The 26,581-nt window shown below is 46.1% G+C and overlaps 1 pseudogene; it reads left to right on the forward strand.

Annotated features, from left to right (window-relative positions):
• LOC137373410 (equilibrative nucleobase transporter 1-like) overlaps nt 1-26,581 on the forward strand; it is a 79,693-nt pseudogene that overhangs the window by 11,702 nt on the left and 41,410 nt on the right.

Here is a 26,581-nt window from a genome sequence, read left to right on the forward strand (position 1 = left end):
TCACTGGGCCAGTACCGAGGGAACACAGCACACTTGGAGGGCATTACTGGGGGAACCTGCACTGTCGGAGGGGCAGTACTGAGGGAGCGACTGCAGTGTCGAAGGGGTAGCATTGAAGGAGTGCTGCATTGTCAGATGGACAACATTGAGGGAGTTATGCACATTTAGAGGATCAGTACTGAGGGAGCACTGCACTGTTGGAGTGGCAGTGCCGAGGGAGCATTGTTCTGTCAGAGGATTGGTACTGAGTGAACGCTGCACTGTCAGAGAAACAGTACTGAGGGAAAGCTGCACTGTTCAAGGTGCTGTGCTTCAAAGGAGATGTTAAAACTAGACGACAATCTGCCCTCTCAGGTGGACATTGATATCACACAGCCCCTGCTGCAAGAAGAGCAAGGGAGTGTATTCCCCCCAGTTACCTGTCACCCCATATTTATCATTCAACTAATGCTGAAAATGGATTATCTGGTACTTTATTGGAGTAGGAGGTGGAGCAGGTGTTCCTCAGGGTAGTGTCCGAGCACCAACCATCCTCAGCTGCTTCATCAATGACTTTCCTTCATTCATAAGGTCAGAAGTGAGGATGTTCGCTGATGATTGCACAATGTTCAGCACCATTCACGACCCCTCAGATATTGAAGCAGTCCGTGTAGAAATGCAACAAGACCTGGACAATATGCTGGCCTGGGCTGAGAAGTGGCAAGTAACATACATACCACACAAGTGCCAGGCAATGACCATCTCAAACAAAAGAGAATCTAACCATCTCCCCTTGATATTCAATGGCATTACCATCGCTGAATCCCCCACTATCAACATCCTGGGACTTACCATTGACAAGAAACTGAACTGGATTAGTCCTATAAATACAGTGGCTACAAGGGCAGGTCAGAGGTTAGGAATCCTGTGGCGAGTAACTCACCTCCTGACTCACAAAGCCTGTCCACCATCTACAAGGCACAAGTCAGGAGTATGGTGGAATACTCTCCACTTGCCTGGATGGGTGCAGCTCCAACAACACTCAAGAAGCTTGACACCATCCGGGACAAAGCAGCCCGCTTGATTGGCACCCCATCCATAAACATTCATTCCCTCCTGCAGTGGCAGCAGTGTGTACCATCTGCAAGATGCACTGCAGCAACGCACCAATGCTTCTTAGACAGCACCTTCCAAACCCGTGCACTCTACCAACTAGAAGGACAAGGGGAGCAGATGCATGGGAACATCACCACCTGCATGTTCCCTTCCAAGCCACACACCATACTGTGTTGGAATTATTGCACCATTCTTTCACTTTCGCCGGGTCTAAATCCTGGAACTCCCTTCTTAACATCACTGTAGGTGTACCTATCCCACATAGACTGCAGCACTTCAAAAGGCAGCTCACCACCACAATTTCAAATAAGGGGGAAGTCATTTAGGACAGAGATGAGGAGAAATTTCTTTACTCAGAGCATTGTGAATCTTTGGAATTCTCTACCCCAGAGGGCTATGGAAGCTCAGTCATTAGATTGACAGATTTCTAAATACAAATGACATCAGGGATATGAGGATAGTGTGGGAAAAAGGCATTGAAGTGGATGATCAGCCATGGTTGCATTGAATGGCGGCAAAGGCTCGATGGGCTGAATGGCTTACTCCTGCTGCTATGTTCCTATGTTCTCAAGGGAATATTGGGATGGGCAATAAATGCTGGCCTAGCCAGCCAAGCCCACATCCCACGAACGAATAAAAAATATTTCCTCTTTTTGGGAGGTAACTGTGTGAAAGTTGGCTCCCTTGATTCCTACATTAATAACATGACTATGCTTCAAATAAAGTGTGCATTGGCTGTAAAGCGTTTTCTGATGACCTGTGGTGGCAAATTTTTCTGTCAACGTGCAAGTTCATTCTTTCTTTACCTCACTCATTCTCTCCCTGTATTGCAGCTTCAGCAGCACTGGTGTTCCCTGCAGCCTGCATGATTGCCGTAGGAGGAAGCATCCTTTCAACAACAAACGTACAGGTAATGCAAAATCATGTGTGATAAAGCAGGAAGTGGATTGGGCATGTGCTGCATTGTCAGAGGCTTAGTATTGAACCAGTGTCTCACTGTCAGAGGAGCAGTAATGAGGGAATGCTGCACTGTCAGAGTGGCTGCACTGAGGGGCCACTGCACTTTTGAAGGGACAGTACTGAAGGACTGTGAATTGTCAGAGTCTGTATTGAGGGACCACACTGGTTTTGATCTGGCTAACTCAGCACAGACTGGGATTGGCTCCTGGGCCTTTCCTGTTAGCAATTGATGGAGTGGTTTAGCAACATAGGATCTCAAGCACATAGGAGCAGAAGTAGGACATTCAGACAGAGGAGCCTGCTCTGCCATTCAGTTAGATTATGGCTGATCATCTACCTCAAAGCTACTTTCCCATGCTATCCCAATATCCCTTGATGTCATTGGTATCCAGATATCTATCGACTTCTGTCTTCAACGGGCTCAATAATTAAGCTTCCACTGCCTTCTCGGGTAGAGAATACCAAGTAATCATCACCCTCTGAGTAAATAAATTCCTCCTTTTCTTAGTTTTTAATGGCCTACCTATTATTCTGAGGATATGTCCCCTGTTTCTAGACTTACCAGTCAGGGGAAATATCCTATCTACATTCACCCTGTCACGTCCTGTAAGAATTCTGTAAGTTTCAATGAGATCACCTCTCATTCTTCGAAACTCTTGAGAATACAGGCCCAGTTTCCTCAATCTCTCCTCATAAAACAATCCCGCCATTCCCAGGGATTAGTCTGGTAAACATCCATTGTACTCCCTCTATGATAAGTATATCCTACCCTAGATGAGGAGACCAAAACTGTTCATAAAAGTCCAGGTGCGGTCTCACCAAGGCTGTATACAATTGCAGCAAGATTTCTTTACTCCTCTATTCAAATTCCCTTGTGATGAAGGTCAACATACCATTTGCCTTCCTTAGCGCTTGCTGCACCTGCATACTAGCTTTTAGTGACTCATGAACAAGGACACCCAGGTCCCTTTGGACATCAACACTTCCCAATCACTCACCATTTAACAAATACTGTGCCTTTCCGCTTTTTCTACCAAAGTGGATAACTTCACACTTAGTCACAATATATTCAATCTGCCATGTTCTTGCCCATTCACTTAGACTGTCCATGTCCCCTTGAAACCGCCTTACACCCTCCTCACAACTTACATTCCCACCTAGTTTTGTGTCATCAGCAAATGTGGAAATATTACATTTGGTCCCAACACTCAAATCATTTATTGAGATTGTGAACAGCTTTGACCCCATCACTTATCCTTGCGGTACCCCACCAATAACAGTCTGCCATCCTGAGAAGACCCATTTATTCCTACTCTTTGTTTTCTGTCTGTTCATCAATTCTTGATCCATACCAGTATATTATCCCCAAACCCTCTTTCTCTAATTTTGTTTAGTAACCTCCTGTGTGGGACCTTATTAAACACCTTCGGATAATGTAAATACACCACATCCACTAGTTTCCCTTTATGTATGCTACAAGTAACATCCTCAAACAACTCCAACAGGTTTGTCAAACATGATTTGCCTTTCATAAATCATATCATTATTGTCTAAGTGTCAAGTTATCATATACTTTATAATAGATTCTAACATTCTCCCTTCTACTGACATCAAACTAGCAGGTCTGCAGTGCCCCGTTCTCTCTCTTGCCCTCCTTTCCTAAATAGCGGGGTTACATTTGCTACTTTCCAGTCTGCAGGAACCTTTCCAGAGTCTATAGAATTTTGAAAGATGCATCCACTATGTCTATAACAACCTCTTTCAGCACTCTGGGAGCTCATCTGCTCCAGAGGATTTATAAACCTTCAATCCAGTTTTTTTTTGTGTACTAATTTCTTTAGATTAGATTAGAGATACAGCACTGAAACAGGCCCTTCAGCCCACCGAGTCTGTGCCGAACATCAACCACCCATTTATACTAATCCTACATTAATCCCATGTTCCTACCAAACATCCCCACCTATCCCTATATTTCCCTACCACCTACCTATACTAGTGACAATTTATAATGGCCAATTTACCTATCAACCTGCAAGTCTTTTGGCTTGTGGGAGGAAACCAGAGCACCCGGGGAAAACCCACGCAGACACAGGGAGAACTTGCAAACTCCACACAGGCAGTACCCGGAATCGAACCCGGGTCCCTGGAGCTGTGAGGCTGCGGTGCTAACCACTGCGCCACTGTGCCGCCCTTTCTGTTCCTCATTTTCACAACTCCCTTGGTTCGCTAGTATTTCTGGGAGATTTTCTGTATCTTCCTCCATGAAGATAGACACAAAGTAATTGTTTAGTTTCTGCACCATTTCTCTGTTCTCCATTATAAATGCTCCCATCCTCGGGCTGACCACTTTTTTGGCTACCTTATTTGCCATTTCTTTTGATTTAAATCAACCTTTAACTTCTTTCATTACCCACTTGTGATTCATCTTTCCGTTGTGGTTTTGCATCTTAGAGGAATGTATATTTACTGTGGACCATGTAATACATCTTGAAATACTAGCCATTGCCTGTCCACCGTTAGATCTTGTCGTCTATTTTCCCCATCCATCATAGCCAACATGCCCCTCAGACCTTCATAATTTCCTTTGCTCAGATTTAAAACCCAGCTTTCAGAATGAACTATATCACTTTCAGACTTAATGTAAAATTCTATGATATTATACTGACTATTTCTCAAATGATCGATTCCATTATGAATTAGCCCTTTCTCGTTACATAATACTAAATCTAAAATAACCTGACCCCGAGTTGGTTCTTCAATGTACTGCTGCAGAAACAATCCTGTACATATCCTCCACAGCATTAATGCCGATTAGGTTCACACAGTAAATATCCAATTTGAAGTCAACCATTCTTACTCTATTACTCATTTTACATGCACATCTAATTTCGTGATATATATTGCGCCCAGCATTACCACTACTGTTTGGTGGCCGAATTGTTGTTATTCAATCATGGGATGTGGGCGTCGCTGGCAAGGCCAGCATTTATTGCCCATCTCTAATTGCCCGAGAGAATGTGGTGGTGAGCTGCCTTACTGAACCATTGCAATCCATGTGGGGTAGGTACACCCACAGTGGTGTTTGGAAGGGAGTTCCAGGATTTTGACCCAGTGAGAGTGAAGGAATGGCGATATAGTTCCAAGTCAGGATGGTGTGTGACTTGGAGCGGAACGTGTGGGTGGTGGTGTTCCCATGCATTTGCTGCCCTTGTCATTCTAGACAGTAGAGGTCGTGGGTTTGGAAGGTGCTGTCCACGGAGCCTTGGTGCGTTGCTGCAGTGCATCTTGTAGATGGTACACACTGCTGCCACTGTGTTTTGGTGGTGGAGGGAGTGAATGCTTGTAGATGGGGTGCCAATCAAGTGGGCTGCTTTGTCCTGGATGATGTTGAGCTTCTTGAGTGTTGTTGGAGCTGCACCCATCCAGGCAAGTGGAGAGTATTCCATCACACTCCTGACTTGTGCCTTGTAGATGGTGGACAGGCTTTGGGGAGTCAGGAGGTGAGTTACTCGCCGCAGGATTCCTGGCCTCTGACCTGCTCTTGTAGCCACGGTATTGATATCCAGTTCAGTTTCTGGTCAATGCTAAGCTCCAGGATGTTGATAGCAGGGGATTCAGTGATGGTAATACCATTGAATGTCAAGGGGAGATGGTTAGATTCTCTCTTGTTGGAGATGGTCATTGCCTGGCAATTGTGTGGCGTGAATCTTACTTGCCACTTATCAGCTCAAGCCCGGATATTGTCCAGGTCTTGCTTCATTTCTACATGGACTGCTTCAGTATCTGATGAATTGCGAATGGTGCTGAACATTTTGTAATCATCAGTGAACAACCCCGCTTCTGACCTTATGATTGAAGGAAGGTCATTGATGAAGCAGCTGAAGATGGTTGGGCCTAGGACACTACCCTGAGGAACTCCTGCAGTGATGTCGTGCAGCTGAGGGGATTGACCTCCAACAACCACAACCATCTTCCTTTGCACTAGGTATGACTTCAAACAGCGGAGAATTTTCCCCCTGATTCCCATTGACTTCAGTTTTGCTCGGGCTCCTTGATGCCATACTTGGTCAAGTTCTGCCTTGATGTCAACTCTCACCTCACCTCTTGAGTTCAGCTCTTTTGTCTGTAATGAGGTCAGGAGCTGAGTGGCCCTGGCGGAACCCAAACTGAGCGTAACTGCGCAGGTTATTGCCAAGCAAGTGCCGCTTGATGACACTGTTGATGACACCTTCCATCACTTTACTGATGATTGAGAGTAGACTGGGGCGGTAATTGGCCAAGTTGGTTATGTCCTGCTTTTTGTATACAGGACATACCTGTCAATTTTCCACATTTCCAGGTAGATGCCAGTGATGTAGACGTACTGGAACAGCTTGACTAGGGGCATGGCAAGTTCTAGATCACAGGTCTTCAGTACCCTTTCGTAAATGTTGTCAAGGCCCATAGCCTTTGCAGTATCCAGTATCTTCAGTCATTTCTTTATATCACACGGAATGAATAAAAATTGGCTGAAAACTGGCATTGATGATGCTGGGGACTTCAGGAGGAGGCCGAGATGCATCATTCACTCGGCACTTTTGGCTGAAGTTATTGGCAATGCTTCTGCCTTATCTTTCGCACTGATGTGCTGGGCTCCCCCATCATTGAGGATGGGGATATTTGTGGAGCCACCTCCTCCTGTTAATTGTTTCGTTATTCACAACTGTTCACGACTTGCTGTGACAGGACTGCAGAGCTTAGACCTTCGTCGTGGGATCGCTTAGCTCTGTAGATCACATGCTGCTTACACCATTCGGCACCCAAGTAGTCCCGGATTGTAGCTTCACCAGGTTGACACCTCATTTTTAGGTATGCATGCTGTGGCTCCTGTCATGCCCTCCTGCACTCCTCATTGAACCAGGGTTGATGTCCTGGCTTGATGATAATGGTAGAGTGGGGGATATGCCTGGCCGCTGATGGCCTACAACGCCAAATGGATGTCCAGTTTTGCATTGCTCTCTGTTCGAAATCCATCCCATTTGGCACAATGGTAGTGCCACACAACACAAAGGAGGGTACCCTCAATGTGAGGATGGGACTTTGTCTCCACAAGGTCTGTGCGCTGGTCACTCCTACCAATACTCATAAAATTATAGAATCATCGAAAGCTTAATGCACAGAAAGAGGCCACTTGGCCCATTGTGTCTGTGCAGCCGAAAAACGATCCACCTTTTCCAATCCCACCTTCCAGCATTTGGTCCGTAGCCCTGCAGAATACAGAATATGAGGTGCATATCCAGACTCCTTTTGAATGAGTTGAGAATTTCTGCCTCAACTCCCCTTTCAGGCAGTGAATTCCAAACCATCACCACCCTCTGGGTGAAAAATAAACCTCAACTACCCTTTAACTTTTCTACCAATTACTTTAAATCGATGCCCCCTCGTCACTGACCTCTCTGCTAAGGTAAATAGGCCCTTCACCTCCACTCTATCCAGGCCCCTCAAAATATTGTACATTTCAATCAGATCTCCCCTCAGCCTGTTCCAAGGAGAACAACCCCAGCCTATCCAATCTTTCCTCAGAGCTGCATTTTTCCAGTCCTGGCAACATCCTCGTAAATCTCCTCTGTACCCTCTCTAGTGCAATTACCTCCTTTCTGTAATGAGGTGACCAGAACTGCACACAGTACTCAAGTTGTGGCCTAACCAATGAGTTATACAGTTCCAGCATAACCTCCCTGCTCTTATATTTTATATCTCGGCTAATAAAGGAAAGGATTCCATATGCCTTCTTAACTACCTTATTGACCTCTCCTGCTACCTTCAGGGATCTGTGGACATTCAGTCCAAGGTCCCTCACTTCCTCTACACGGCTCAGTATTTTCCCATTTATCGTGTATTCCTTTGCCTTGTTTGACCTCCCCAAATGCATCACCTCACACTAAAGCCTGGGTACCTGACCTGAGCCTGACAAGACCTGACTGTATGTGTCGGGTTTGAGCCGGGTCAGGTCTATACTCCGAGTTCAGCATTCAGGCTCTGGTCGGGTCGGGCCGGACAGTGCTGCTTCCGGGAAGTCACGGAATCAGGCTGACCCATGATTCCCACAACTCCATCTGCAGGAATGGCCTGCTGCTGGAATGGATGAACGATATTTGTGTCGGGTCAGGTCGGGTTGGGGACAAAAAAAATTAAAGGACTCGGGCCCGGGTTGGGTTCGGGTTGGCTGTGGTCCATTCAGGCCTGGGTCGGGTTTCAATTTTATACCCGAGCCAAGCTTTATCTCACACTTCCCTGGGTTGAATTACATTTTCCACTTTTCTGCCCATCTGACCAGACCATCAATATCTTCCTGCAGTCTACTGCTATCCTCCTCGCTATCTACCACATGGCCAATCTTTGTGTCATCTGCAAACTTCTTGATCATGCCTCCCTACATTTATGTCCAAATCGTTGATACATATCACAAAAAGCAGAGGACCCAGTGCTGAGCCCTGCAGAACGCCACTGGAAACAGCCCTGCAGTCGCTAAAACACCATCAACAATTACCCTTTGTTTCCTGCCACTGAGCCAATTTTGTATCCACCTTGCTGCATTCCCCTGGATCGCATGGGATTTTTTTTTAACCAGTCTGTCATGTGGGACCTTGTCAAAAGCCTTGCTAAGACCACATCGACTGCACTACCCTCATCTAACATCCTTGTTACCTCTTCAAAAAATTTGATCAAATTGGTGAGACTAGACCTTCCCTTAATAAATCCATGCTGACTATCCTTGATTAACCTGTGCCTTTCTAAGTGACACTTTATCCTGTCTCTCAGAATAGATTCCAATAATTTGCCCACTATTGAGGTTAGACTGACTGGCCTGTAATAATTCAGTCTATCCCTCTCTCCCTTTTTAAACAGAGGTACAACGTTAACAGTTCTCCAATCCTCCGGCACCACACCTGTATCCAGTGAGGACTGGAAAATGATGGTCCGACCTTCGGTATTTCCTCTCATGCTTCTTTTAACAGCCAAGGCTGCATTTCATCTGGCCCTGATAACTTACTAACTTTCAAGGATGCTAAATCCCATTATATCTCTCCATATAAACATCCAATATTTCACACCCCTCTTCCTTAACTACAATATCTGCATCATCCCCCTCTTTTGTGAGGGTAGATGCAAAGTACTCATTAAGAACCATACAAATATCTTCTGCCCCTATGCATAGGTTACCTTTTTGGTCTTTTATGGGCCCTACCATCTCCTTAGTTATCCTCTTACTCTTAATGTATTGATAAAACATCTTTGGATTCACCTTGATTTTACTTGGCAAATACTTTCATGCCCTGTCTTTGCTTTCCAAATTTTCTTTTTGATTTTGCCTTTCTACTTTCTATACTCCTCTTGGCTTTCTGTAGTATTGAGTTCTTGGTAATGGACATAAGCTTTCATTTTCTGCCTTATCTTACCCTGTAGGCTGTTTGACATCCATGGGGCTCTAGATTTGGCTGTCCCACTCTTTTTCTTTGTGGGAACATGTTTACTCTGAACCCCTTGAATCTTCACTTTGAATGCCTCCCACTGTTCGGACACTGATTTACCTTCAAGTAGCTGTTTCCAGTCCACTTTCGCGAAATCATTTCTCAGCTTAGTAAATTTGGCCTTGCCCCAATTGAGAACTCTAACTCTTGTTCTATCTCTGTCCTTTTCCATAATGATGTTAAAACAGACTGAATTATGGTCACAATCACCAAAATGCTCTCCCACTGCCACTCCTTCCACCTGCCCATCTTCATTTCCTAAAACTCAGTCTAAAACGTACTGTTATAGACAGATGCATCTGCGGCAGGCAGATTGGTGAGGACGAGCTCAAGTATATTTTTCCCTCTTGCTGTTTCCCTCACCACCTGCTGCAGACCCCAGTCTAGCAGCAATGTCCTTCAGGAGTTGGCCAGCTCGGTCAGTAGTGGTGCTACTGAGCCACTCTTGGTGATGGACATTGAACTCCCCCACCCAGAGTACGTTCTGCGCCCTTGCCACCCTCAGTGCTTCCTCCAAGTGGTGTTCAACATGGAGGAGTACTGATTCATCAGCAGCGGGGAGGTGGGAGGTTTTAATAAGCAGGAGATTTTCTTGCCTATGTTTGACCTGATGTTATGAGACTTCATGGCATCTGGAGTCACTGTTGATGACTCCCAGGCAACTCCCTCCAGACAGTACATCACTGTGCTGCCAATTGCTGAGTCTGTCCTGCCAATAGGACAGGACATAACCGGGATGGTGATGGCGGTGTCTGTGCCTGCACACCAATACCACCAATGTTTGCTGCCCCTTGCTGTTTCTTAGCTCCGCACAAATTGATTCTACAACTTGATCCTTCAATCTAAGATCCTCTCTCACTAATGTACTGATTTCATCCCTTGTTAAGATGGCTACCCCACCTCCTTTTCCTTTTTGCCTGTTCTTTATGAATGACTAATATCCTTAAATATTCAATTTCCCATCTTGGTCACCCTGTAACTACATCTCTGTACCAGCAATTAAGTCATACCTCTATTTGAAATTTCAAATCATCGACCTTGTCGTGAATGTTCCTTGCATTAGATAGATGGCCTGAACTTTGTCTTTTTAACAGGGGTCAGCATTGTCATCCTATTTGATGCTTGCCTTCACTTCATCTGTCTGTCAAAGCAACACTTCCTGTTTTTGTTGTATTTGATCCCCAGGTTGGAAACTTGTTTAGAAACAATCGGTCGACAGTAATCACGTTGTACCATGGAGCGTTTGGTTCTTCAGCAGCCGTCTTTCTGCTCATTAAGGTGAGCGATGCAGCAATGGACAACATCACAATGCTTCAAATAATTCCCACTGCTTAGCATACAATGCAGCTCAGTGTTTTTACACATCCCTGAGGATGAAAGGTTAGCATCCGGCCTACTGACCTCATCTGGTGTCACCCAATGAGACAGAGGAGCCCATCATTCCTCTGAATGGATGATTCGGGTATGGCTGAGGAGAGAGAGTGGTGGGTGTGGGCTGTGGGTGGTTATGGGCTGAGGAAGAACTCAGTGAGAGAGAGGGAGAGATGTAGGGGAGAGAGCATGGCAGGGCACAGTTTGAAGGAGAGGGGCAAGGTGAGAGAGAGGGATCAGAGCATGAGAGAGGTGGCAAAGCATGAGAGAAGTGGTAAAGAAGGAAGAAGGAGCAAAAAAGAGAGGGAGAGGGGAGTCAGGTGAGAACAATTGCTAACATCCACCTCTTGTTTTATTCCACCCTGGTCCATCTCCCTGTAGGTTTTATATGAAGCTTGTCTTTCCCTGAAGTTCATGTTCCTGCTCTTCAGCTGCCTCAGTTCCATTCTCATTCTGCGCACCTACCTCCTGCTCCCACGGACACATATTCCGTACCCTCTACCAGAGGGGTACACATACGGGTAAGGAGGAGTGCGAATCAGGCCAGCAATCTAACGGAGAGCTTCTAGTGTTTTTTTTTGTGTAATAACAGGTGCATATTGTGAGTTACACAATCGAATCGAGGGCTCCAGATATGTTACACACACAATAACAGATACCGGGGACTGGGGTACATGCTGGAATCTAAAGGAGGAGTCTGGTGGTTTATATATTGAATAGTAGGCCCCTCTGAGTTAATTACTGACTGGAACTGAATTGAGGGTTTCAGTGGGGTTTGTATATATAATGGCAGATACTCGAAAGTGAGTTATGGGCTGGAATATAATCAAGGGATTGGAGATTTTGTAGCAAAAGTAACAGACACCTGGGAATAATTTCCTGGCTGGAATCTAATCGAGGGGTTTGTGTGATTTATAGATGGAATAACATAGAATTGGCTTTGAGTTACAGACTGCATACTAATCAAAGAGTTTGGGAGAATTATATATAAAATAACAGGTACTGGGACGTGAAAATCGAGGGTTTTGATGTTTTATTGATAAAGATTAATAGGTACACGGGAATAAGTTACAGGCTGGAATCTAATCGAGTGAACAGATGGTATATCTATGGAATAACTGCTATGAGTTGCAGACTGCAGGTAGATCTAATTTTGGTGGTTTATATACAGAAAACAACTACCTTGGAGTAAATTACAAGTTGGAAGCGAATCACATATTCTGGGTGGTCCTCTACAGAATAACAGGTACCTGGGAGTAAGTTACATGCTGAAATCAAATGGAGGAAGTTAAGCGCTTTATATCTTAAAGACAAAATACCCGCGAGTGAATTGTAGGCTTGTATCTAATTGACGAGTCAAGTGATTTATAAATAGAATATCAGATACTGGGGAGTGAGTTACTGGCAGGAGTCCAAACGTTGAATTTGAGGTTGTTTATAGATACAATAACAGATACCTAAGAATGGGTTTACGACTGGAATCTAATGGCAGGTCAGATAACAGATCTGATTGGAGAAACCAGCAGGGAGGTGGCAGAGGAGAAAAGTGGGAGAGCAGTGCAGACATGATCAGAAATACCAGGAGTGGTTGCAGGAAGGAAATGAGAACGAGAGAGGGGTAAAAACACGGACCTGATCAGTACATTCCCAAAAATAGCAAGGGTTGATGTCAGAGGACAGCAGGTAGATGATCAGTTGATGAGTATTAGGGTTTTTATTTTAAAACTCGGGCAGTGGTTTAAACTGGGACCGGGAAACTATAAAGCACCATATCAAATCTACAGCTTAACAAGTTAAAATAATAAACACTCCCATCAGGTTAACTATAAGAGGAAGCGAGTTTGATATTGAGGGCCTGAGCAAAGAGCAGCTTTCGAGCTATTAATTACAATTCATAGTTTAAGCAAGGTAATAACGAGATTCGAAAAGATGGAATCGAATGTTTTTAGGTCAGGAATGGGCAGGTGAGACCTGTTGCTTGCACTTCCTGCGCCATGTAGGAAATTCAAGACACTTTATATGTCTTGTGGGGGGTGGGGGGGGGGCACATTTGCAGGAAGTGTCTCCAGCTGCTTGATCTCAAGCTCACGATTGCTGAGCATGACGGTCAGCTGGAGTCACTGCGGAGCATTTTTAAAAATTCATTCATGGGATGTGGGCGTCACTGACTATGCCAGCATTTATTGCCCATCCCTAATTGCTATTGAGAAGGTGGTGGTGAGCTGCCTTCTTGAACCGCTGCAGTCCATGTGAGGTAGGTACATCCACAGTGCTGTTAGGAAGGGAGTTCCAGGATTTTGACCCAGCGACAGTGAAGGAACGGCAATATAGTTCCAAGTCAGGATGGTGTGTGACTTGGAGGGGAACTTGCAGGAGATAATGTTCCCATGCATCTGCTGCCCTTGTCCTTCTAGGTGGTAGAGGTCGCGGGTTTGGAAGGTTCTGTCTGAGGAGCCTTGGTGCATTGCTGCAGTGCATCTTGTAGATGGTACACACTGCTGCCACTGTGCGTTAGTGGTGGAGGGAGTGAATGTTTGTGGATGATGTGCAAATCAAGAGGGCTGCTTTGCCCTGGATGGTGTCGAGCTTCTTGCGTGTTGTTGGAGCTGCACCCATCCAGGCAAGTGGAGAATATTCCATCACACTCCTGACTTGTGCCTTGTAGATGGTGGACAGGCTTTGGGGAGTCAGGAGGTGAGTTACTCGCCTCAGGATTCCTAGCCTCTGACCTGCTCTTGTAGCCACGGTATTTATATGGCTATTTCAGTTCAGTTTCTAGTCAATTGGTAGCCCCTAGGATGTTGATCGTGGTGGATTCAGCGATGGTAATGCCATTGAATGTCAAGGGGAGATGGTTAGATTCTCTTTTGTTGGAGATGGTAATTGCCTGGCACTTGTGTGGCGCAAATGTTACTTGCCACTTATCAGCCCAAGCCTGGATATTGTCCAGGCCTTGCTGCATTTCCACACGGACTGCTTCAGTATCTGAGGAATCGCGAATGGTGCTGAGCATTGTGCAATCATCAGCGAACATCCCCCCTTCTGACCTTATGATTGAAGGAAGGTCATTGATGAAGCAGCTGAAGATGGTTGGTCCGAGGAAACTACCCTGAGGAACTCCTGCAGTGATGTCCTGGAGCTCAGATGATTGACCTCCAACAACCACAACCATCTTCCTTTGCGCTAGGTATGACTCAAACCAGCAGAGGGTTTCCCCCCTGATTCCCATTGACTCCAGTTTTGCTAGGGCTCCTTGATGCCATACTCGGTCAAATGCTGCCTTAATGTCAAGGGTAGTCACTCTCACCTCACCTCTTGAGTTCAGTTCTTTTGTCCATGTTTGAACCAAGGCTGTAATGAGGTCAGGAGCTGAGTGGCCCTGGTGGAACCCAAACTGGGTATCACTGAGCAGGTTATAGCTAAGCAAGTGCTGCTTGATGGCACTGTTGATGACTCCTTCCATCACTTTACTGATGATTGAGAGTAGGCTGATGGGGCAGTTGTTAGCCGGGTTGGACTTGTCCTGCTTTTTGTGTACAGGACAGACCTGGGCAATTTTCCACATTGCAGGGTAGATGCCAGTGTTGTAGCTATACTGGAACAGCTTGGCTAGGGGTGCGGCAAGTTCTGGAGCACAGGTCTTCAGTACTATTGCCGGAATGTTGTCAAACCCATAGCCTTTGCAGTATCCAGTGCCTTCAGTCGTTTCATGATATCACGCGGTGTGAATCAAATTGGTTGAAGACTGACATTTGCGAAGCTGGGGACTTCAGGAGGGGGCCGAGATGGATCATCAACTTGGCACTTCTGGCTGAAGATTGGTGCAAATGCTTCTGCCTTATTCTTTCGCACTGACGTGCTGGGCTCCCCCATCATTGAGGATGGGAATAATTGTGGAGCCACCTCCTCCAGTTAGTTGTTTAATTGTCCACCACCATTCACGGCTGGATGTGGCAGGACTGCAGAGCTTAGATCTGATCCGTTGGTTATGGGATCATTAGCTCTGTCTATTACATGATGCAGTTTGGCATGCAATTAGTCCTGGGTTGTAGCTTCACCAGGTTGATACCTCATTTTGAGGTATGCCTGGTGCTGCTCCTGGCATGCCCTCCTGCACTCTTCATTAAACCGGGGTTCATCCCCCGGCTTGATAGTAATGGTAGAGTGGGGGATATGCCGGGCCATGAGGTTACACATTGTGGTTGAGTACGATTCTGCTGCTGCTGATGGTCCACAGTGCCTCATGGATGTCCAGTTTTGCAATGCTAGATCTGTTCGAAATCTAGCACAGTGATAGTTCCACACAACACGATGGACGGTATCCTCAATGTGAAGGTGGGACTTCGTCTCCACAAGGACTGTGTGGCGGTCACTCCTACCAAAACAGTCATGGACAGATGCATCTGCGGCAGGCAGATTGGTGAGGACAAGGTCAAGTATGTTGTTCCCTCGTGTTGGTTCCCCCACCAGCTGCTGCAGACCCAGTTTAGCAGCTATGTCCTTTAGTACTCGGCCAGCTTGATCAGTAGTGGTGCTACCGAGCCACTCTTGGTGATGGGCATTGAAGACCCCCACCCAGAATACATTTTGTGCCCTTGCCACCCTCAGTGCTTCCTCCAAGTGGTGTTCAACATGGGGAGTACTGACTCATCAGCTGAGGGAGAGCAGTAGGTGGTAATCAGTAGGAGGTTTCCTTGCCCATGTTTGACCTGATGCCATGAGACTTCATGAGGTCCGGAGTCGATGTTGAGGAATCCCAGGGCAACTCCCTCCCTACTGTAGACAACTTGTCCCGCCACCTCTGCTGGGTCTGTCCTGCCGGTGGGACAGGACATACCCAGGGATAGTGATTGCAGTGTCTGGGACATTGTCTGTAAGGTATGATTCCGTGAGTACGACTATGTCAGGCTGTTGCTTGACTAGTCTGTGGGACAGCTCTCCCAACTTTGACACAAGCCCCAGATGTTAGTAAGGAGGACTTTGCAGGGTTGACAGGGCTGGGTTTGCCGTTGTCGTTTCCGGTGCCTAGGTCGATGTCAGGTGGTCCGTCCGGTTTCATTCCTTTTTATTGACTTCGTAGCGGTTATGTACAACTGCTAGGCCATTTCAGAGGGCATGTAAGAGGTAACAACATTGCTGTGGGTCTGGAGTCACATGTAGGCCAGACCAGGTAAGGACGGCAGATTTTCTTCCCTAAAGGACATTAGTGGGTTTTTACAACAATCGACAATGGTTTCATGGCCATCATTAGACTAGCTTTTAATTCCAGAGGTCTATGTGGGACTACGAGGAAGATATATTATCAGCCGCAAAGGACAAGATTAAAATACATAATGAACACTTTGTTTTGGTGTTTATTTAGGAAGAAGATGCTGACAATATATCGGTTGTAGCGGAGGTGGTGGAGGTAATGGATGAGGTGAAAAATGATAGAAAGGAAAGGTTGGCCATGCTTAGAGTGGATAAGTTGCCTAGTCCGGATGGCTTACATTCCAGGTTGCTAAAATAAAAGTGGGGGTGAAGATAGTGGAAGGGCTTTTCATAATCTTCTAATCTTCACTAGGTACGGAGAGATGCCAGATGATTGGAGAGTGACAAGTGTGGCACCTTTATTCAAGAAAGTGTGTAAGGAATTCTTAGTAACGACAGGCCAGTCAGTTTAACATCAGTGGTGGGTAAGGTTTTAGAAATAATAATCAAGGCCACAAAAAATCAACAGGCACTTGCAGAGGTTTAAATTAATTAGGGAGAGCCAGCACAGATTTGCAAAAAGAAATTGCTGCTTTACTAATCTAGTTGAATGTTGTGATGAAGCAACAGAGAAGGTTTCTATATAGGCTTTAGGTAAGCCTTTGAAAAAGTACCTCAATAAAGTTTGTTTAACAAAATTGAGACTTAAAGGTGAGCTTGAATAGAAAATTTGCTCAAGGCAGAAAACAGCAATTCATGGTAAATGGTTGTTTTGCAGACAGGAGGATAGTGGACAGTCGTGTTCCTTAAGGGTCAGTGCCAGGACGACTATTTTTTTGGTATCTATAAATGACTTGGATACTTGAATACGAAGTAAAATTTCAAACTTTACAGAAGATAACAAACTTAGGCGTATGGCTGACAGTGGGGATAATACGAATCGACTGCAATAGGCTAGTAGGATGTAAGATGGAATTTGATACAGGGAAGTGTGACGTGATGCATTTTGGGTGAAGGGATGGAGAGAGGCAAGATAGACTTAATGGGACATTTCTAAAGAGTGTACAGGACTAGAAGGACCTGGGGGTTAATGTGCATAGATCTTTGAACGTGGCAGGAAATATTAAAAGTGTAGTTGACAAAGCATACGGGATCCTGGCTTCATAAATAAAGTCAAAGAGTCATAGAGTTATACAGCACAGAAGCAGACCCTTCGGCCCATCGTGTCTGTGCTGGCCATACAGCACCCAACTATTCCAATCCCATATTTCTGCACTTGGCCTGTAGCCTTGTATGCTATGGCGTTTCAAGTGCTCATCTGAATACTTCTTAAATGTTGTGAGGGTTCCTGCCTCTACCTCCCCTTCAGGCAGTGCGTTTCAGATTCCAACCACCCTCTGGGTGAAAACATGCTTCCTCAAATTCCCGATAAACCTCCTGCCCCTTACCCTAAATCTATGCCCCCGGTTCTTGACCCCTCCGCTAAGGGAAAAAGTTTCTTCCTATCTAACCTATCAATGCCCTTCATAATCTTGTACACCTCAATCATGTCCCCCCTCAGCCTTCTCTGCTCTAAGGAAAACAACCCTAGCCTTTTCAGTCTCTCTTCATAGCTGAAATGCTCCAGCCCAGGCAATATCCTGGTGAATCTCCTCTGCACCCTCTCCATTGCAATCACATCCTTCTTATAGTGTGGTGCCCAGAACTGTACACAGTACTCCAGCTGTGGCCTAACTAGCGTTTTATACAGCTCCATCATAACCTCCCTGCTCTTATATTCTATGCCTCGGCTAATAAAGGCAAGTATCCCATATGCCTTCCAAACCACTGCCTTAAGTGATCTATGGACAAGTACACCAAGGTTCTTCTGACTTTTTGGACTTCCTAGGGTCCTACTATCCATTGTATATTCTCTTGTTTTGTTAGTCCTCCCAAAATCCATCACCTCACACTTCTCAGGATTAAATTCCATTTGCCACAGCTCTGCCCATCTTACCAGCCCATCTATATTGTCCTGTAATCTAAGGCTTTCCTCCTCACTATTTACGACACCACCAATTTTTGTGCCATCTGCGAACTTATTGATCATACCTCCTATATTCACATCGAAATCATTAATGTACACTACAAACAGCAAGGGTCCCAGCACCGATCCCTGTGGTACACCACTGGTCACAGGCTCTCACTCACAAAAACAACCCTCGACCATTACCCTCTGCCTCCTGTCACGAAGCCAATTTTGGATCCAATTTGCCAAATTGCCCTGGATCCCATGGGCTCTTACCTTCTTAACCAATCTCCCATGTAGGACCTATCAAAAGCCTTACTGAAATCCATGTATACTACATCTACTGCCTTACCCTCAACTACACATCTAGTCGCCTCCTCGAAAAATTCAATCAAGTTAGTTAGACACGATCTCCCCCTGACAAAGCCATGCTGACTATCCCTGATTACTCCCTGCCTCTCCAAATGGACATATATAGATATATAAATAGACATATAAAAAAAAAAGGGAATAATGCTGAACATGTATAAATCTCTGGTGAGAGCACAACTAGAGTGTTGCATCCATTTCTGGTCACCACACTTTAGGAAGGATTTGAGGGATCTTGAGAAGGTCCAGAGCAGATTTCCTGGAACGGTTCCATGGGTGTAAGATTTTATCTGCAAGTTTTGATTGGGAATGCTTGGATTGTTCTTTTGGGGGCAAAGGTGATGGCAGCAGAATTAATAGAGGTGTACAAGATAATGATAGGTTTAGATAACGTAGATTGTGAACAATTGTTTCCATTAGCTGAAGATACAAGAATAAGGGGATGCAGATTGAAGGCTTTGGGCAAGAGGTGTAAGGGGGATGTGAGGAAGAACGGTTTGATGCAGTGAGCGGTAATGACCTGGAAGTCGCTGCCGACAAGAGTTGTGGAAGTGGAGATGATCAGTGATTTCATAAAGAAATTGGAAGGGCACCTGTTGGATAAAAACATATAGAGCTTTGGGGATAAAGTGGGAGAATTAGACTGGATGAATTGCTCTGGAGAGAGCTGGCACGAACCCAATGGGCCAAACATCCTCCTTATGTGCCATATTGACACTAGGGGCTGCATTTAGTTCTTCCCCAGGTGTTGGGTTCTGCAGCGGGGGTGAGGGAGAGGATTGAAGATGACTTTGGAAGATGGCTGCCAAAGCGAGGGCCTGGCCCAAATTTCCCGTCAGTGACGAGGCCTCGAGGCTGTCAGCCAAATGCAATGAATGAATTAATGAAACTCACATCACTGCCTGATATCCCGCTGTGATCTTTGGCCGGGTGGCCAACACTCCAGCGCCTTCGGATCCCCATCCAGGGAAATGAGGAGCTGCATTGGTGGGGAAGGGTCAGGAGGTAAGTTTACCGTGCAGGAGGAGGGGGAACAGGGTCAAATTAAGGCCATGGGTGTAAGAGATGGTGGGAAGGGTTGGAGTTGAAAGTTTGTGCCGTCTGGGGCGGAAGGTCAGATGGTGACGGTAAGTGTTTTGCGGGGAAAAAGACAAATAATTAATTTAACTGTCATTGAGCGGTGGGAGAGGGCAAAAGAAATGTATTTATTTTTATTCACTTCACCCTTAAATATTTAAATTTCCCGCTAGCGGCCTTTAAAAATGATGTCAGCACCTGCGAACAGGTGGCTGATGCCATTGTCGGGGGTGTCCAGCCTGCCCCTTCCACGTGACAGGGTCAGCCTCACCCTGGCTATTTAAATGAGCCATGGAAGATTGTGGTGTCCCCACAACATCCGTGGCCAGGCTACTGCTTTTTATTTTTAGCCCGCTGCCAAAATCGGTGGCAGGCACATCAAATTCATTCTTAGGACTCTGAAAGCTGGAAAGTAATTGAGTCATTGTTGTTTTTTGTATAAAAGAGAACTGGGAGGCATCTAAACACTGAAATCTAATCAACATGTTCAGTGGGACTCAAATATGGATTAACAGATGCACGGGAATGAGTTACAGGCTAGAAGCCAATTGAGTGGTCAACATACACAATACAATAACGGATACCTGGGAATGAGTTACAGGCTGGAGTCACATGGAATTAGAAAGAAGTCACATATAGATTATTCTACATTTTTTAATTTTGGGGAAAAAATCAATTTTTCTCTGTTGTCTCCATTCCTGTAATATTTGTAAATGCCTCATCAGTTCTTGCAAAATAGATTGTTTTGATTGTTCAAATTAGACGTTGTATTTCAGAAGTAAATTTTTGCCTTGTTCACACAGGATTTATTCTGAGGAATGCAGATTGAAATCATTCTCCCATGGGGAGTTGACTGCGAGACAGCGAAAGCTTCTACAAGGAAGAGACGGGATGGAGAGAGGGGAGGATGAGCGACAGGAAGAGACTGAAGGGAACAGGCGAGAGACACAGGATGAGATGGAAACAGAGAGGGGAATGGAACACAATGCGATAGAGGTGATTGATGGTGTGAATTCCCAGTCCAATGGGCCAGAAGGTGAGAACGACTTACATGTGTCTGCTTCCCATCCCTCGACACGCTCCTTTACCTCTGCTCTGCCCCTCCTCTTCCCTTCATCTTCCCTCTCCTCTCAGTTTCCTTCTCCTGTCACTGCCCTCTCATCCACTGTTTTCTAATCTCCTCTCCCTCTCCCCTCCCTCTCCCCTCCCGTCTCTCCTCTCCACTCCACTTCACTCTTCTCTCCTCTCCCCCTTCTGTACTCATCGCTCTTTTGTTTCTTTACCCTCTCCTTACCCCTTTCTGCCCTCTCTCTTCTCCCATTCCCTCTTTTTCCAGTATTTCCCCTACCCTTTCCCTCCCCCCTCCCCCACTGCCCCTCCTCCTTCCTTCCCTCTCCTCTCCCTTTGCCTTCTCACCCCACCCTCTCCAGCTTCACTCTACTTCCATCGCTCTCCCTCTCCCCATGCTCCTCTCTCTCCTATCCCTCTCTCTCATCTCACTCCAGACTCTACCTCCCTCATCCTTCTCTTCCCCAGCTCTCTCTCTCCGCTCTTCCCTCCCTCTCTACTTCCCATCTCTGTCCTTTCCCCTCTCCTCTTCCCCTTCATTCTCCTCTCCGCTCCCTCTCCTCTTCCTCTGTCCCTATCATGTCACTCCTCATCCCTCCTTCTGTATTTTCCTCTACCCTCTATCTGCTCTCTCTTACTTTTTACTTTTACTTTCACTACCCCTCCTTCTCCCTGTCTGATCTCTCCTCTCTCCTCCCTCTCCCCTTCCTTCTGCCCTTCCTCCTTCTTTCATCCCTCTCTCCTCCCATTCCCTTCCCCTCTCCCCCCCTTCCCTCTTCATCTCCCTCTCTCCTCCCTGTCGCCTTTCGTCTCCTCTCCCATCACACCGTGCTCTCTCCTGCACTTCCCTCTCCCCTCCTCTCTCATCAGTCTCCCCTCTCTCCTCCCTCCTTTCATCTTCCCCACCTCTTCCCTTCCTCTCTTTTTTTAAATTCATTCATGGGATGTGGGCGACGCTGGCCAGGCCAGCATTTATTGCCCATCCCTAATTGCCCTTGAGAAGGTGGTGGTGAGCTGCCTTCTTGAACCGCTGCGGTCCATTTGGGTTAGGTACACCCACAGTGCTGTTAGGAAGGGAGTTCCAGGATTTTGACCCAGAGACAGTGAAGGAACGGCAATATAGTTCCAAGTCAGGATGATGTGTGACTTGGCGGGGAACTTGCAGGTGGTGGTGTTCCCATGTATTTGCTGCCCTTGTCCTTCTAGGTGGTAGAGGTCGCGGGTTTGGAAGGTGCTGTCTAAGGAGCCTTGGTGCATTGCTGCAGTGCATCTTGTAGATGGTACACACTGTTGCCACTGTGCGTCGGTGGTGGAGGGAGTGAATGTTTGTAGATGGGGTGCCAATCAAGCGGGCTGCTTTGTCCTGGATGGTGTCAAGCTTCTTGAGTGTTGTTGGAGCTGTACCCATCCAGGCAAGTGGAGAGTATTCCATCACACTCCTGACTTGTGCCTTTGTAGATTGTGGACAGGCTTTGGGGAGTCAGGAGGTGAGTTACTCGCCTCAGGATTCCTAGCCTCTGATCTGCTCTTGTAGCCACGGTATTTATATGCCTACTCCAGTTCAGTTTCTGGTCAATGGTAACCCCTAAGATGTTGATGGTGGGGGATTCAGCGATGGTAATGCCATTGAATATCAAGGGGAGATGGTTAGATTCTCTCTTGTTTGAGCTGGTCATTCCCTGGCACTTGTGTGGCATGAATGTTACTTTCCAGTTATCAGCCCAAGCCTGGATATTGTCCAGGTTTTGCTGCATTTCTACACGGACTGCTTCAGTATCTGAGGAGTCACGAATGGTGCTGAACATTGTGCAATCATCCGCGAACATCCCCACTTCTGACCTTATGACTGAAGGAAGGTCATTGATGAAGCAGCTGAAGATGGTTGGGCCTAGGACACTACCCTGAGGAACTCCTGCAGTGATGTCCTGGAGCTCAGATGATTGACCTCCAACAACCACAACCATCTTCCTTTGCGCTAGGTATGACTCCAGCCAGCGGACGGTTTTCCCCCTGATTCCCATTGACCTCAGTTTTGCTCGGGCTCCTTGATGCCAGACTCGGTCAAATGTTGCCTTGATGTCAAGGGCAGTCGCTCTCACCTCACCTCACCTCTTGAGTTCAGCCCTTTTGTCCATGTTTGAACCAAGGCTGTAATGAGATCAGGAGCTGAGTGGCCCTGGCAGAACCCAAACTGAGTGTCACTGAGTAGGTTATTGCTAAGCAAGTGCTGTTTGATAGCACTGTTGATGACACCTTCCATCACTTTACTGATGATAGTGAGTAGGCTGATGGGGCGGTAATTGAACAGGTTTGATTTGTCCTGCTTTTTGTGTACAGGACAGACCTGGGCAATTTTCCATATTGCAGGGTAGATGCCAGTGTTGTAGCTGCACTGGAACCAGCTTGGCTAGGGGTGCGGCAAGTTCTGGAGCACAAGTCTTCAGTACTATTGCCGGAATATTGTCAGGACCCATAGCTTTTGCTGTATCCAGTGCCTTCAGTCGTTTCTTGATATCATGTGGAGTGAATCGAATTGGCTGAAGTTTGGCATCTGTAATGCTGGGGACTTCAGGAGGAGGCCGAGATGAATCATCAACTCTGCACTTCTGGCTGAAGATTGTTGCAAATGCTTCAGCCTTATCTTTCGCACTGATGTGCTGGGCTCCCCCATCATTGAGGATGGGGATATTTGTGGAGCCACCTCCTCCAGTTAGTTGTTTAATTTTCTACCACCATTCACGGCTGGATGTGGCAGGACTGCAGAGCTTAGATCTGATCCATTGGTTATGGGATCGCTTAGCTCTGTCTATCGCACGCTGCTTACGCAGTTTGGCATGCAAGTAGTCCTGGGTTGTAGCTTCACCAGGTTGACACCTCATTTTGAGGTATGCCTGATGCTGCTCCTGGCATGCCCTCCTGCACTCTTCATTGAACCAGGGTTGGTCTCCTGGCTTGATGGTAATAGTAGAGTGGGGGATATGCCGGGCCATGAGGTTACAGATTGTGGTTGAGTACAATTCTGCTGCTGCTGATGGCCCACAACGCCTCATGGATGCCCAGTTTTGCATTGCTAGATCCGTTCAAAATCTATCCCATTCAGCACGGTGATAGTGCCACACAACACGATGAACGGTATCCTCAATGTGAAGGCGGGACTTCGTCTCCACAAGGACTGTGCGGTGGTCACTCCTACCAATAGAGTCATGGACAGAAGCATCTGCAGCAGGCAGATTGGTGAGGACAAGGTCAAGTATGTTTTTCCCTCGTGTTGGTTCCCCCACCACCTGCCGCAGACCCAGTCTAGCAGCTATGTCCTTTTGGACTCGGCCAGCTCGGTCAGTAGTGGTGCTACCGAGCCACTCTTGGTGATGGACATTGAAGTCCCCCACCCCGAGTACATTTTGTGCCCTTGCCACCCTCAGTGCTTCCTCCAAGTGGTGTTCAACATGGGTGATTACTGACTCATCAGCTGAGGGAGAGCGGTAGGTGGTAATCAGTAGGAGGTTACCTTGTCCATGTTTGACCTGATGCCATGAGACTTCATGAGGTCCAGAGTAGATGTTGAGGACTCCCAGGGCAACTCCCTCCCTACTGTGCACCACTGTGCCACCACCTCTGCTGGGACTGTCCTGCCGGTGGGACAGGACATACCCAGGGATAGTGATTGCCATGTCTGGGATTGCAGTGTCCTCTCCCTATGCTTCATTTCTTCTTCCACCATACTCTATAACTTCCCATTTATCCTTTCCCTTCTTCCCCTACCCATTCCTCTTCCCGACCCTTCCCTTCCCCCTTTCTCCTCTCTTCCCTTACCCACTTGCCCCTCCCCTTCTCCCTTTCTTCCTCTTTCCCTTTACATTTTCCCCTTTTCTTCCTTTACTCTTGTCCCTCCATCAGTAAATAGGAACAGGGAGCGACCTCTTAGCCCATCAAACCTGTTCTGCCATTGAATGAGATCATGGCCGATCTGTGACCTACCCCCATATAACTACCATTGTAATACACCCCTTTATACATTGCGATAACAAATATCTATCATTCACAGATTTTAAAATGAACGATTGTAACGGCATTAATTGCTGCTTGTGGAAGTGAATTCTAAATTTCTGCCACCCTTTGTATGGAGAGGTTCTTCCAAACTTCTCTCCTGAAACATCTAGTGTTAAGGTTATAAGATCATAAGAAATATGAGTAGGAGCAGGTCATTCAAACCTCCTCGGCAGTTCAATAAGACCTGACTGTGGCCTTACCTTCACTTTCCTGCCTGTCCACTAACCCCTCCATCACCACCAACCCCCACCCCACAGCATAACCCTTGACTCCTTTTTAACTCAACAATCGGTCTAACTCTGCCTTGCATACTTTCAATGGCCCAGCCTCCACTGCTCACCAGGGAAGAGAATTCCAAAGATGAACAACCCTCTTAAAAAGGAGACCCCTAGTTCTAGATTAGCTCACGAAAGCAAACATCCTCTCAGTATCTACCCTGTGAAGCCCCCTCAGAGTCTTATACGTTTCAATAAGATCAACTCTCCTTTTGCGAAACTCCAATGAGTATAGGCTCAAGTTGCTTAACCTTTCCTCATAAGACAACCCCTTAATTCCAGGAATCATACAAGTGAACATTCCCTGAGCTGCCTGCAATGCAAGTATATCCGTCCTCATTTTTCGACTATGCCCCCTCGTCCTAGACTTCCAAGCCAGTGGAAACAGTTTTTGTCTATCTACCTGATGAATTATCCTTAATATCTTCAAAGCTTTGATCAAAACACCTCCTTAACCTTCTAAATTTCAGGGAATATAACGCTACTTGGTGTAATTTCTTGTTGTATGTTAACCTTTGGAGATATGTTAGCATCCTCGTCAATCTACACTGCAGCCCCTTCAAAGCCAAGATATCCTTCCTAAGGTGTGGGGCTCAGAACTCTTCAGAGTACTCCAGGTATGGTCTAACTGGGGCTTTGAAGATCTGAAATAAAAACAAGAAATGCTGGAAATACTCAGCAGGTCTGGCAGCATCTGTGGAGAGAGAAGCAGAGTTAACGTTTCAGGTCAGTGACCCTTCTTCAGAACCAGTATTTTGCTTTTATTTGAAGATCTGAAGCATGACCTTTACTCCCTTGTCTTCTTGTCTGGTAGGTACTAAGGATGACGTTCCATTAGCCTTTTTGATTATTTTCTGTATTTGTTCCGTTAATGAACAATGTAACTGCAGCCACCAGTTTCTTTGGACGTCAACTGTTTCTAGTCTTTTCACCATTTAGAAAATACTCTATTCTATCCACTTAGGTCAATGATGATGACCTTAAATTTACTTCTATTGCAATCCTTTTGCCATAGTTTTTCCCATTCATTTAATGTATGGATATAGGGTCATAGAACACTAGAGTCGTTACAGCACAGATGGAGACCATTCGAGCCATGAAGTCCATGCTGCACCTCTGAAGACGCATCCAGTCAGTCCCATTCCCCCACTTTATCCCGAGAGCCCTGCATCTTTTTCCTTTAGCTGTCCATCCAATTACCTTTAGAAATCATTGTCTCCATTACTCACTGCATAAAAAAGTTCTTCCTCACATCCTCCTGCATCTCTTGCCCAAAACGTTTAATCTATGTCCCCTCGTCTTTATACCTTACCTAATGGGAACCATTTTTCCTTGTCTACCTGACATAAACCTGCCATAACCTTGCACATCTCTAACAATCTTCACCTCAAACTCGTTTACACCAGGAAGAACAACCCTAGCTTATCCGACATGACCTTATAGCCAAAATCGCTCATCCCCAGAACCATTCCGGTAAATCATTGACTGTACTCGTTGAAGCAGAGATCAAAAGAAAGGATGTTATTTTCCAACTCTTTGGAAACCAAGGAGGAATGTTTCTGGTGGTAGGAAGGTCAGTATGAGAGGACACAGATTTAAGATAATCA

The sequence above is a fragment of the Heterodontus francisci genome, chromosome 9, assembly GCF_036365525.1.
Source record: "Heterodontus francisci isolate sHetFra1 chromosome 9, sHetFra1.hap1, whole genome shotgun sequence".
Lineage (NCBI taxonomy): Eukaryota > Metazoa > Chordata > Chondrichthyes > Heterodontiformes > Heterodontidae > Heterodontus > Heterodontus francisci.